We start from the raw sequence: 14,443 nt of genomic DNA, 5'->3' as shown, positions 1-14,443 counted from the left end.
ACTGAGTGCTGGTTGTCAAGTCCTTACAAATAAACACATGGAAAGTAAGCTGTTTTAAACTAGGCATCTATTCATACTTCTGATTAAGTGAGCAGTATGTAAATATGGCCTTGAAAGTTTAGCAATATAGTTCAAGTCAGGACAGTTGGAGTGACACCCTAACCTTCCTCCTCACCAAGGTAGGGGTCTGCATTTTTCTAGAGCCCTTTACCTGCATTTTGGGTGTTAGTGTAGAGTGTTTTCTATAAATGCTGTCACTCTTACATCTATGGCCTAGAAGTAGGTCATAGATCTCTCTAGAACTCACTTCATCCTGAACTACTGCATCAGGTGCTGGGACCCAGGTGTAAGTTGGCTGCTAGCCTCTTGCTCTGTGGTTGCTCTGGGAGATAAGAGTGCCATCTCCAACAGACTGTGGGAAATAGTGCCAAGGGATGGCTCCATTCCACTGTGCCAGCAGCCTGAGGATGCACCTCCTCTACCCCCGTGGCTCTGTCAGACACTGGTATCCACCCTGTGGGTGATGTGCAAATGGTCTTACTGGTTTCATATGGACTGTTTTATTCACTGATAGGAAGATATTTCAGGCATTGCCTTTTTCTGACAGGCTGTCAGCTCAGTAGGGAGGAAAAAAAAACCATGTACTAGAACAATTTATCCTTCGGTCTGCTGCTTCTTCCCACAGCAGTTTGTGGATGCAAGCTTTCAGGCACACAGGAAAGTTGATAGCATATGACAGAGAACACTCCCTTGCTACCCTTAGCTTTGACCTTGAACATGTGATTACACTGGCTTTATCATGCATTCAGCCACTAACTGCTGCTTTCCCCTCCCTGCCACCCTCTCCCCCTCTCCAGCTCCATCCTTCCTTCTTCCATTTTGGTTCAATTCAAAGTAAGCTGTAGTCATCAGTGACCTTCCTCAATAGTCTGCGTACATACTCATTTTTCATAGTATTGTCATTTGGCATAAAACTTAGAATAAAACACACGATCTGCATTAAGTATGTATTTGCTAAGTTTTGGTGGAGGAAACAGCTGTTATCCAAGCGCCTATCAAAACTAACGTTACCACCACTCCAGAAAGTTCCTCTCTGCTTTTTCCTCGGCAGTCTCCCTCTACTACCCCCAGGAATGACCTCTGTTCTGAGTTTTGTCCCCCGCTATGAACTACATTTTCCTGTTTATGAACTTCACATGAATGGAACTGTACGCATGGGGCTAGTATCTTTGACTTAGCATGTTTGTGAGATCTGTGTTCGAGTGCTCAGCTCTTACTGACCTGTTGTCTCATTGTACACCTAACCTTTAGCAATTTGAGGTGGTAACCAGCACAGCTACTACTGGGACCGTTCTTATATAAAGCAGAGAGGCCTCTTTTGTATTTTTAATCTGATGTATGTCTTAATATGGCATTTATGCAGTAATCAAGTTAGAAACTAGATGTATCAGCAGTTTAGGCTTCTATGTTTTTTGTCTGGTTAAAATAACCTCTTTATGCCAGAGTTTTAAATGTATTTTATTCCTAAAGTCTGACAGTTTATTCCTCCTTCTCCCACTACAGTTTACTTTTGGGGGGCGGGAGGATACCCATTATGAATCTATTTCTACCTCCCCTCTGGTCACCACTGTCAACTTTCTTCTAACCTGTCATGACCCTTTGGACACCAAGTCCTGCCACAGACACTTCTGTTTCTCAGCTCTTCCCTTTGATTCCCTTTCCCATTGATCTTTTTGTTTGTATTGATGACTAGGGTGTGTGTGTGTGTGTGTGTGTGTGTGTGTTGCATGCATGTGTATATAGAGATGCACGTGCTCCATGCACACACGCGTGGAAATCAGAAGAGGACATTAGGTGTCCTCCTCGATAGCTCTTCTGCCTTATTTCCCCAAGATGGGGTCTCTCATTGATTCCAGAGCTCTCCATTTGTTTTTTGTTTGGTTTTGGTTTTTCAAGGTAGGGTTTCAATCAAGCTCAGGCTGACCTGGAATTCACTATGTATTCTCAGAGTGGCCTCGAACTCACGGTGATCCTCCTACCGCTGTTCCCCCACCCCCCACCCCAGTGCTGGGATTAAAGCCACGCTCTGCTCCGTTTGTTTTCAGACAGACTGAGCTCTTCTGCTTGAGTCCTGTGTTCATTTCTCTGCGCTGGGGTTACTGGCCGCCCTGGCTGGCTGTTCCCGGGGGTGTTGAGATTTGAATACAGATTCAGATGCCACCGCTTGCACAGCAGGGCTCTTGCCCGTGCAGCCACCGTCCCAGGCCTATTAAAGACCAGTTTTATAATACGCTGTCACTTTTCTTTTCCCTGTTTGTCCAGGTTATCATGGCCATTCTACATTATCTCTTTCTTGTGCAATTTAGAACTCATTTAAGCATCTCCAGAAGTTCTTTGGGGGGTCTTGTTTGGGATTATGACTATTCACTAATTTAGAGGAGAACTGGCATTTCTCCAATGTGTTTTCCAAGGTGTGCAGCATTTTTACCCACCTATTCGGTCTGGCTTAGTACCCAGATTCTTTTGCTGTTGTTGTTTAATTTTTATTTATTTATTAGATAGAGAGAGAGGCAGATAGGCAGACATATAGAGAGAATGGGCATGCCAGGGACTTCAACCAGTGCAAATATAAGGGCCACCAAAAAAAAAAAAAAAAAATTGTCAACAGTACAAGATTTCTGAATGCACAACAACCAAAAATTCAAAATCAAGCACGTGGTGAGTTTGAGATGTTTTTGGCAGTGCTCGCCTAGGCTGGGTCTTGCAGCTCTCTGCAGCCTTGCTACTGAAAACAACATGCTCGCTTAGCGCTGTTCCCACCACCACACCATGCAATGATGCCCAGAACACTGCCAAAACACCTCAGCTTAAATTGTGTTTTGACTGTACTACAAACGCTTTTTCTCTTTGAGTATGTGTGTAGGGTATGCCTGTGTGTACAATGAGTGTTCGAATGTGGACACACTTATTTGTGCAGGTGTGCATGTGTGTACAAGCCAAAGACTGACGTCAGGCATCTTCCTCAATCACTCTCTACTTTTATTTATTGACACAGGGTCTCCTCACTAAACCCAGAACTCACCAATTTGGCTAATTTAGTTAGCCATCTTGCCCTCTTCCCCTAAGACCTGCAAGTTTCTTAGCTTGCTTCCAGGGAGAGGAATACGCAGCCTCTGACATCAGCCCTTTTGTCCATTCATGTTTCTGTTGTATGCTTGTCTCCCAATGCTCCTGAAAAATTCCCTTGCCCAAGGTGCAGCCCAGGGCCAAATCAAAGCTCCTTCCAGCACTTTCCATCTGGAGGGCTGCATCCTTAAAGCTGCCAAGGGTATGTGGGCCCTCCTTGGCTGTGGCGCTCAGCTGCCTAGCACCAACAGCAACTTCCTCTTCTGTGAGGCAGGTCCCGCCCTCCAGAGAGTTCTCTTTGCACTGAGTTAACTCACCTTGGCCTCTGTTGCTGGCAGCTGAAACGCTGACTCATTCCTACCTGTCAGAGGACTGAATAAAAGGGTTATAAGGAGTTCTCTACAAAGGATATGAATTTAGAAGGCGTAGGGCCGCAGGCTGACTGCTAAAATTCCCCCACTGGTCAAGAGCAGTTGTTAGTGTTAGGATGGAAAATAGCAAAGCAAAACATGGTGTCCAAGCTCTGGTTACCTTCTAGAATGTGGTCTTGTTTTCCTAGAAACTCTCTTTTCTGAAGCAAGTCTGAAATCTTTAGATGTAATTATTAACGAAGAGAAGATATTTAAACTGTTTTTACACAAGTTATCAGTTTATTACTTGCATTACTGAAAGGGACCCAGTAAGGATGGATTTTAACAACTGCCTCACCTCATATCCTTAAAGCAAATTTGGGAAGAATTAGCTCTTTTAGTTACCATTTGCTAATGGCTAAAGAGCAAAATTAGGCCACCACAAAAGAGTCCTGTGCTTCCTGTTTAGTTAGGCCTAGTCTTCTTGTCTAGCCCTTCCTTGCTGTTTGGTCCTATACTTCCTGTCTAGTTCTGCCATGAGCTTTCTGTCCTAGAACAGACATTATGAAACCCCTGCCCAACTTTTTTTTTTAATTTTTTTTGTTTATTTTATTTATTTATTTGAGAGTGACAGAGAGAGAGAGAGAGAGAGGCAGAGAGAGAGAGACAGAAAAAAGAGAGAATGGGCACTCCAGGGCCTCCAGCCACTGAAAACGAACTCCAGATACATGCTCCCCCTTGTGCATCTGGCTAACGTGGGTCCTGGGGAATGGAGCCTCGAACCAGGGTCCTTAGGCTTCACATACAAGCACTTAGCCACTAAGCCATCTCTCCAGCCCCTGCCCAACTTTTATAAGTCATTTAAATGGTCATTTTCCTTTAAAAAAAAAAAAAGTGCTAGGGACATGCCATATGCCTGGCACAGCTGAGAATATAAAAAATGCTTAAAACTAGGCACGCCAAGGAAGCTGCTCCTGGAGGCCTTATCTCCATGAGTAATGACCACAGTGAAATTCTGTGGTGGAATTCTCAGCAAGATCATAGAGAAGTGAGAGTGATGGGTCTAGGGTTCTTTGGGGCTTTTCCCCCCTTTCCACTGGGCCCCCAGGGCCTGCTATAATGACCCCTATCATCACCACTAATCATTGGACACTTCATAATATGAAAAACATGGTTCAAAGCATCTCACACCTCAGTTTCATCTCAGATGGCCCTTTGAAGTAACTTGTTATTACCCCAGCATTCAAGCCGGGAACCTGAGGTCAATCAGCTGCTCGGTGGGCTGAGTCCAGATTTGAACTGAGGCATCATGTCCCTGCCTGAATGTGTGTGTCTGACCGCTCCTCTGTCCTCTTTCAGGCTTCAACGAAGCTGGGGCAGGAAGGTGAAGCCAGGGGTGTCGGCCTCTGTCAGGGTGACCACGAAGCTCAGAACAGCTCCAAGCATTCGGGGGGCTCCTGATTCAGTGTACTGGTTCAAGCCCACCTTGAGGGAATGCATCTGTGGGCTCAAGCCTCACTCGGCCACTAGGGGATTTCAACTGTACCAGTGGCTCACCTCACAGTGGAGACCTGAATCCTGTACTTCTTGCCGAATTAGACCTATTGTCTAGTCAGACGCTTCCTCTTTACCCTGCACTTCTTAGTACTGTAGGTCCTATGCTTCCGGTGTAGTCCTATACTTCCTATCCAGTACTGTATGTTCCACCTGTTGACATGCAGGTTGTCCCCATAGTTCTGAGGGAAAGTGGGTGTGTTTGCCCCACACTTATCCCACCAATAAGGAAGAACAGCTTTCCTCCCTTGTTATGGGGCACCAGAGTTCCAGGGTGATGGAGCAAAGAGATCTGAAAGCTGCCACAGGAACGGTCTACTCAGGTAAGGTGTAAAGGGATTTATCTGTATCCAATAGGACCCAAACCCTCCAACCCTGTCCACCAATGGCCCTTCAAATGTTTTCTCTCGAGAACTGGAAGAGGGTAATATTTTGAACTCAGAGCTTCCCCAGGATTCAACATCCCACCAAATATGCTCAGCGGGCCACAGCCTTATCTGGGCACAAATGTTCCTTCCTATGATGCCTCACATATCCTGGAGTTCCAATGGAGAGCAGGACCTTGGCTTTTGGATCACTGGGTGCCCCACTCACCAGTGAGCAGTGGAGCCTCAGCAAAATAGCAGCACTCCCAGGGGCTTGGCAGGCCATGCCAGCTGCTGCTGCTCTTTTGGAGAGCTGTGTCTACCCCACTTTTCTTTTGTCTTTGTAGAAAATGTGTTGAGGTACAGATCCAAACAGTGAAGGGCTCGGGAATAGCCAAGGGCTCATTTCTATACTGAAAACAGAACCTTTGCATTGTAGGTGAGAGAGGCCTGGCTTGCTTGCTTGCCCAAGACCCTGGCTTACCCCTGACCTCTGGGCCTGCTCCTGCTCAAGACCTGAAGGAGCCAACCACATCTCTGGAGTAGGTCCCAAGAAATTACTTCCTGGTGTTACTCAGCCCTGACCTCAAATCTCCCTGCTGAGAAATCTGACACAGCCTTGGAGGTAGAAGATATGGCGTATTTTCTTTAAAAGTAAACCAATTGTGGCTGGAGAGATGGCTTAGCGGTTAAGCGCTTGCCTGTGAAGCCTAAGGACCCCGGTTCGAGGCTCGGTTCCCCAGGTCCCACGTTAGCCAGATGCACAAGGGGGCGCTCGCGTCTGGAGTTCGTTTGCAGAGGCTGGAAGCCTTGGCACGCCCATTTTTCTCTCTCCCTCTATCTGTCTTTCTCTCTGTGTCTGTCGCTCTCAAATAAATAAATAAATAAATAATTTTTTAAAAAGTAAACCAATTATATTACCTTTGAATCAAGAGCCTTGCAAAAAGAGACACAAATCAAAGCTTCCTTGGCCACTAGATGCCATTTAGAAAGACTACCTGGTGGGGGAAAAAAATGCTTTTCTTAGTCAATCAACTCCTACCAAATGTCTATCCCATTTAAGTGGAGGTGAAGTGATTGAAGTAATTCTATTGTCTTCAACTCAATGGTCTAAAAAGACTTGCTTTCACTTATTCATTTATTTCCTCATCTTACAAATGGTCATTGAGTATCTATCAGGCACAAGTGTTCAGGAATCACCAAGGACAAACAAGGGTCCTGTATTCTTGAGACTGGTTGTCAGTGGGATCAGTGGGATGTAAGATAACAAATAGGTGAATAATTTTCCCAGACAATAAAAGGCATATAAAACAAGGCAAAGTGGTGGATCAACTATATGGTGGAGCCCAGCAAGGAGTAGCTGGAAGAGTTCAGGCAGGGAAGTAGAGACATGGCAATCCTGGGTGTGGCAGACAGCTTCAGGCTCGCTGAGATGAACTTTCAGACCAGACACAGTTATGGAGGAAGGGATATTTATTGAAGCTTACAGATCCAGGGGAAGTTCCATAATGGCAGAAGAAGCTGGCCTACCTTCACAGGACCAAGCATAGAGAAAGAAGTACAAGCCTAAAGGTCAAAAGCCACAACACACTTCAGGGACTCCAGCTAGGCACACTTTGCATATCTTTAGATTGAAATCTAAAACCCACCACCACACCCTACGAGCCACCCAGTGACATTACCTTCAGCCAGGTGACTGCAGATGCAATCTAAAACAAATTAACAACTGAATATATTGGGGGCCATCTATTCAAACCACCACACTGGGCATCCAGGCAGGCTGGTTCTGTGGAGACAAACAAGGAAGGAAACAGTGAGGAGATGGGCGTGAGGAGAAGGATAGCTACAGGGCCTTTGAGCATGTACAAGAGACCTAGCTGGCTCCAGTTGCCCTGGACAGAGACGGGATCTTGCCAGAGGAGTAACACCATCTAATAGATTTTTTTTTAAAACAGATCCTTCTGAAACCCACATTAAAAGAGACTGTGGGAGGTCATGAACTGTGGTTTCCTTTTGTTAATAAAATACATTTGGGGGACAAGTGGTAGAAAATCTAAATAAAATATATGGATAGATTTGTTGATTTGTCATTGAACTTGGCTATTGCTGTGTTGTGAATGTGTCAATACAAAAATGCATGTATTGAAACTAAATCTCCAAGGTCATATGTTGCTGGTATTCAGATGAAGAGCCTTTGGGGACATAATTAGGGTTGGGTAAGGTCATGTGGGCAGAGTCTTTTTGAGAAAAAGAGCCCTGAACTAGCCTGTTTGTTGTATGTCATCATGTGGTACCTTCAGCTATGTTATGATACAGAAAAAAGCTCTGATCAGGTATTAGGCAGATGCTGGGGCCATTGTCTTGGATTTCCCAGTCTCTAGAACCATGAGCCAAATAAACTATTCTCTTATAAGCTACTAAGCCTCAGGGATTTTGTTATAACGATAGATAATGGGCTGAGTTATGTAAGGGGATATCTTTAGGCATCTGGAACATTTGTAGATAAGGTATACCTTGTCAGTAAGTTACACTCAAACATTCAGAAGAAAAAAAAAATGGTGCTTACATGACTATTATATATAAGGATGAAAATGGGTTGGTAGTAGGGAGATGTGGCAATTAACTTTTTGTTGCAGGGACAAAACACCCAACCAGAAGCGCTGATGGAAGGAAAGGATTTTTTACTGGCTTACAATCCCAAGGGAAATTTTATCATGGCAGGGAAAGCATGATAGGGTGGAGCAGGCAGCCTGGGTCACATCTTTGCAGAGGGAACTGGGCTAGCACTGGGAAGCATGGCCGAACTATAAAATCCTAAGGTTTACCCCAGCAACACATCTCTGGCAAGGCTCCACCTCCCAAAGGCTCCACCAGCTGGGGACCAAGTAGGAGACTTAATCACAGACACATGACTATGGGGTACATTTTACTTTCAGACTACCACAGGAAGAGAAAGGCTAAATAAAGGAAATGTGACAAACTGGTAATGCTTGGGGAATGCAGGTGAAGGCTATAAGGAAATTGCATACATTCTTATGACCTTCTTTTAAGCCTGAAATCATGTCAAGATAAAAGGGAAAAACATGAACCCCCTCTGGCCAGTGCCTGGATTTCAACAGGGAAGGGAGTATAGGTAGAAGGGACATTCAGAGTCCCCTCAGGAGGCTTGACATGAGATATGTTTTGGAGGAAGAGGAGACAAGACTTGTCAATGCGGAAGGAAAGTGAGAGGACAGAAGGAAAATAATGGGGTATTTGGGCCCCAATGAGAAGATTGCCATTTCCTAAGAAAAGCAGGGGGTGGATGATGTATGGGTTTGGGAAGAGGAGGAGCTAGGGAGGAAGGATGAAGGGTGACTCCTCTCAACCCACTCAAAGTAAGAAATAAACTACTATCAATTCACTTTAAAGGGAAAATGTGAGCTTTTCAGGCAGAAATCCCAGCAAGGCAGCAGAAGTATTTTGGTATGCAGTGTAAGCAAACGCTCTCATAAAACACAACCCTGAGGAAGCAGGGGCTTAAACTGTGGTAGATGGATGATGGACCAATGGTCAGCCTTCAAGTCCATATGGGGCCTCTTGCATACCAGCCAGACTGCACTGCAAGTGGCATCCTCAACCCGGGGGCACATTACCCTCGCTAGGGAGATTTTACAAAATATCTAGGGGCCGGACACACCTCAGAGCCTCCCAGAGGCTACAGTGTAAAAGGAACTGCAGTGTGTGGCTGGGCCGCGCCATGGCAGCCTCTGAATCACAGTTTTCTCTTAACTCCCATGGAGGACTCCAGAACCCAGGGGCCAGCCATAGCACTGTAGCACTGTTGTTTGGCCAAGAGCTTCTCCACAGTGAGAATGTGCTGAAGGACAGGTGCTTTCTGTTTGTTTAAACTTGTGTTGTAGTTGCAAAATGCTCAATTCTCATCTCTACTTCCCTCTGCCAATTTGCCCTGGCACAGGCATCCATGGCTCCTGCCAAAGTCAGGGTGAGAGGGAGGACAGAGGGGGCCAGACAGCCCAGGGCCAAGGCCATGGCGGAGCAGAGGAGGCAGTGCAAGGCCATGTGCCCGGGGAGCCCCACCAGCAGGTGAGTCACAACTTGCTGTTGACAAACCTAAAGGGCTAGGTTGAGGTCAGAGAGGAAGTGGAGCCTCTGGGTGGGCTAGGAGAAGTAGGAGAGGAATGGAATCCTGGTGTGGGACAAGGAGCTCTTGACGATGTGGAGGTGGGGATCACTGGGTGTGTTTGGTGCCTGCCTTCCATGGATCAAGAGGAGTGACTCACTATGAGGAATGGTATCATCACCGCTTCCCCTGCTCCTCAAGGATCAAGGGCAGAAGGACAGGCAGGAGTTTTGAGAGACCCTGTCCAGGTTTGCACACTTAGAGAGGAAATTAGTCCTTCCCACTGGGGAGCAACATACCCAAATTGGCCCTCATTGCAGGAAAAAAAAAAAAGATTTCTCAATTCTCAAGGCAATACAAAGATGTAGGCCAGCCCACCCAAAATGGCCTTTGAGGGAGTCATAAAGACCTCCCTGCCCCATGCCAGCTTTTCTTCCATCGATTCCTTCCAGGCAGGGCTCGGGTCACTGGGCCTGACCTAGGCTGCTAGTTACTGAGCTGGGGGGCCAGCCTCCCATTGGTTGGCTTACTGGTAACTATACTCATCCCTATTGGTAGATTTTATTAGTTATATTTAAAACCATCCCGTGGAAGTTCTATGTGGTGGCTCATGCCTATACTCCCAGCACTCAAGAAGCTGAGGCATTAGAGTACCATGAATTCAAAACCAGACTGGTCTACAGTGAGTTCTGGACGAACTGGGCTACAGAAAGAGAACTTGTCTCAAAAGAAAAAAAAAAAAAAACCTGCTCTGGGCTATGAGGGTCAGCCAGGGTGTCCCTCTGACCCAGCAGGACGTGCGGGGGCCTGACATGTTGTAGGCATCAGCATGGGGTTGTTGGGTGGGTGAGTGGCAGTCCCTTGCCTGATGAGGACTGTGGTAAATCCTTTTTGTGAAAACCCAATCTGCTCTTGGCTGGCTGACCTTCGTAACAGGCCACTTTCCCCCTACTTTCAAAACAGAAGTAGAACAGCAGCCCATTCAAATGACCAACTAACTTCTTTCTGAAGCTGTGTCCTCTAAACTCCTCTCTGTAAGTCTCTGCCCAGAGGCCCACAGAGGCAGGATTCTCATGAATAAACTCCCCAGGGCGCATGACTGGTAATGCCTTGCTGAACACGGCCTCCCTGGCACCTCTGGTAAATGCATTTTAGACAGGTTGCTATCTAAACCTGGTGGCCAGTGTAAGACAGCAGTCTTCATTAGTCATCAGAAAATGACACTTGGGGAAAATAAATCCCAGTAATCTGGGTTCTTTCCTGGAACACATCACAGGTTTCCCGGAATGCCCCGACTCACTCCCACCTGATAGTCTTGGGCTGCTGTTACTAAGCCAAGTTCTCTTCCCTGTAGCCCTAGGGCTGACTTCTCCAGAAGCCCCTCCATGTCACCTTCCCTGACATTCAGTGCCACCTTTAGCTGTGTTCTTTGGCCACCAGGCTGTGAGCCCAGTCTGGGAGCCCAGATCTGTGTGCATGCAGTGGTTAAGGGACAATGGGGAAGGAGTCAGGCTTTTCATCTCTGGGGTCTGGTACTTCTGGAAAATTGAGTTGTGTGAGCCCCATTCCCTGATTTTCCAACACATAGTAGGTGCTTGGGAACATCTGAGGAGGATGTAGCTTGTGCCTCCGGGAAAGAGCATGGCTGCTTCTAGAACAAGTTGAAAGAGAACTGAGATGCATGGGAATGAGAACAGCTTCCCAGTCCCTTCCAAACCTCCAATAAAATCCCTTTGTGGAACTTGCCTCTGTATAATATACCCATGGGTGGCACCATGGCAGAAGTTTCTTAGAGCTCTCTTCCACAGGAAATCAGGCTTAAGACCCTTGTACACCAGAGGGCCAGGGCAGCCCCGGGGCACTTTCTCTTATCTGATGGCTCTGGGACGGACGAGGCCTCTAAGAGTTTTTCAGAGCATCAAAGGGACTCAGCTTCGGTGACCTCACAGGTCATAGCCTTATTGTTTCTACCTGGAGTTAAAACATGAAACTGACCTGCCTGGCAGGCTATAAAAGTTTATACAGACACATGGGCAGACAGACAGAAGTGTAAGAGAGAACACTTGTTCCCTGTGACCAAAATTCCACACGTCACCAGTGTGGCCAATTACTCATGGGCCAAGGGAAGAGGGAGGGTTGAACTCAGGTAAAGTTTAAAATCAGGAGTTGAAAATATGGAAAAGAAACTGGTATGGATAGACTGAATATATTCCTGGCCAGAAAATCCCTTTCCTAAAAGCATAAACACTTGAGAAGGCAGGTATAAAATCTAAAGGACTTTGGCCTCCTGAGTCATGTAAGTCAACGTATGTTAACAGTAACGTGCTGACATAAAATAATCCACCAGCCATTCATTGTTAGAACCCTCCCCCACATGACTTCTCAATGTCCATAAATAGACCTTACAAAAGGTGGGAGAAGGAAACAGCAACATGCATATGATTAAGTACAGTCTTGTTTGGGATCATTTATGAGCATTTTTTTTTTCATTTTTGCTCTGATTAAACCCTTTGAAGAACAGTATGGATGGTTTCTTTCCAAGAAACAGCAAGTAGACTCCTGGTTTAGAAAGACAGAATTCTTTACAAATGTTCCTAAATGCCATGAACTTCTTTTTCATGTTTTCTATGATTGACCGTTATTCTCCTGAAACCTGACAAGACTTTCTGTGGAAAAGTATCCAAAATAGGATCAAGGCTAGCCCGGAAAATGTGTTGAATGTGTGATTCACGGTGCCACAACTTAAGAGGGCGAGCCTAGAGGAGGGCAATTCACAACGGAATGCCCTCGACTGACCTCTGACACTGACAAGGTGACCACGTTGAATGCCCGTTAATGAAACAACCTATAATCACCTTTTCTGCTCTGCTGCCCACCTGTTCCTACCACAGCTGTGCTTGGGCAGGCCGCGCTGCTGGCTGAGTTTAGCTGTCAGAGGACGCTGAGCTCTGGAGAGGGCAGCCTCTCTCCTCTGACTGCTGGGCCCAGCGTCTTCCCAGTCCATGTAGGTCCTGGGCTGAGCTGTAGCTAGAAGAAGGAGCCTCCTCCCTCCCATCACATGGGCCTCAAAGGAGCCCACAGGCAATTCGAGAAAGAACTCCCCGCTCCACCGCACGTGTGATGATGGCGACCACATTGGGCATCGTTTGTGTCTGCTGAATCTCATACATGGGTATATGTGTATGTATACACACACATATCTGTGCCAGCTGCCTGCCTCTGTGTGCACCTTGTGGAGCCCCAAGTATCCTTCCGCTGAACTAGAGACACAACTAGGATATCCTCCAGCAGTGCAAAGGTGCATATGTGAAGGTTCGCGCACACAGACACCAGTGTGGTAGAGGTCAAAGGGACAGTGTGTTAGTCACTTTCTCATTGCTGTGATGAAATACCCAAGAAAAGCAACTAAAGTAAAAAAAAAAAAAAAAAAAGCATTGATTTTGGCTCATGATTTGAGGATACAGCAGATCGTGGTAGGGAAGAAGGCAGCAGCAGTGAGAGGCAGCTGGTCACATTGCGCCTGCAGCCAGGAAGCAGAGACGGCAACGCTGATATGCAGCTCACTTGCTTTCTTTTCTTTTTTTCTTTAATCTGGCTTTCAGCATATGGGATGTTGCTACCACATTCAGCATAGTGGTTCTCCCCTCAGTTAAGCCTCTCTGGGAGTGTCCTAGGTGATTCTAAATTTAATAACATCGACAATGAAGATTAACCATCACAGACACACAAGATCTAGTCACACCTTTGTTTGCACTGTATATTTTTTAGTGCCCGTGTCATTCTTCAAAGATAAAGGGACATCCATTTCCCAGAGTTGCCATAACAAATTGTCTCAACTTTCTGGCTTAGCACAACTCACTCAAAGGGCTGCTTTTAGCCCTACATAGTAGATGCTTTGCCTATTGTATCTCCTTCAGTTTATACACCGACTTAAGAAGATACAAGCCATTGTCCCCACTTTTACAAAGAAAGATATTGAAGTGCATAGAATCAAGTCTCTCAGGTCACGCCTCTAGAAAGTGGCAAGACCTGGAAAGGAGGTATCTCACAGAGCCAGTTGGTGGCAGCGTCAGCTGCACCTCCCTCATACTCATTATTCCTCCTCACTTTGTCCTCATGTCATCACCAGGCTTGGTGACAATTATATGCAGTCAGATGGACCATGCAATGATATAGTTCATCCTCCTGTGGAGGTCCCTCCCTCCAGAGCCCTTCAAATGCCATCTTCCTGCAGCCATACCTGGGCATCTCATCCTCAAATCTGAATTACAAATACCCCGCCCCTTCCACGAGTTCTGCAAGGCAGGGTCTCTGCTGCCCCCGCCCCTCCACTTCACCCCGCCTCCTTCCCGGGCCTCCCTACTGCCTTCCCTCCTGTCTGTCCACCTTCTGCTCCTGATAATGGCCCTAGAGTGAACTTTCTCAGCAAGTCTGCCTTTGTCACAGCTACCTGGCAGAACCCCAACTGTGGGAAGCCCTCCTACCCACCCTCCAGTCCCTGCACCAGAGCTGCTGTTGGGGAGATAATGGCATGACAGTGCTGGCTGCTTTTGTTTTGGGCTCACCAGCTCAACCCATACATTTGGCCCTTAATATCACCAGGCCAGCCTAAGACACGAAGTCCACAGTTCTCTTTAATTGTCCATGCCCAAGGAACTAATTTGCTTTCTTTTTAAAACATTTTTTTTTGTTTATTCTTCTTTATTTATTTGAGAGTGACAAAGAGAGAAAAAGGTGTGTGTGTGTGTGTGTGTGTGTGTGTGTGTGTGTGTGTCTGTGTGTGTGTGTGAGAGAGAGAGAGAGAGAGAGAGAGAGAGAGAAAGAGAGAGAATGGGCGCACCAGGGCCTCCAGCCACTGCAAACGAACTCCTGACGCATGTGCCCCCATGTGCATCTGGCTAACGTGGGTCCTGGGGAATCGAGCC

This window comes from Jaculus jaculus, chromosome 4 (assembly GCF_020740685.1).
Source record: "Jaculus jaculus isolate mJacJac1 chromosome 4, mJacJac1.mat.Y.cur, whole genome shotgun sequence".
Taxonomy (NCBI): domain Eukaryota; kingdom Metazoa; phylum Chordata; class Mammalia; order Rodentia; family Dipodidae; genus Jaculus; species Jaculus jaculus.
This window is presented reverse-complemented; position numbering follows the sequence as displayed.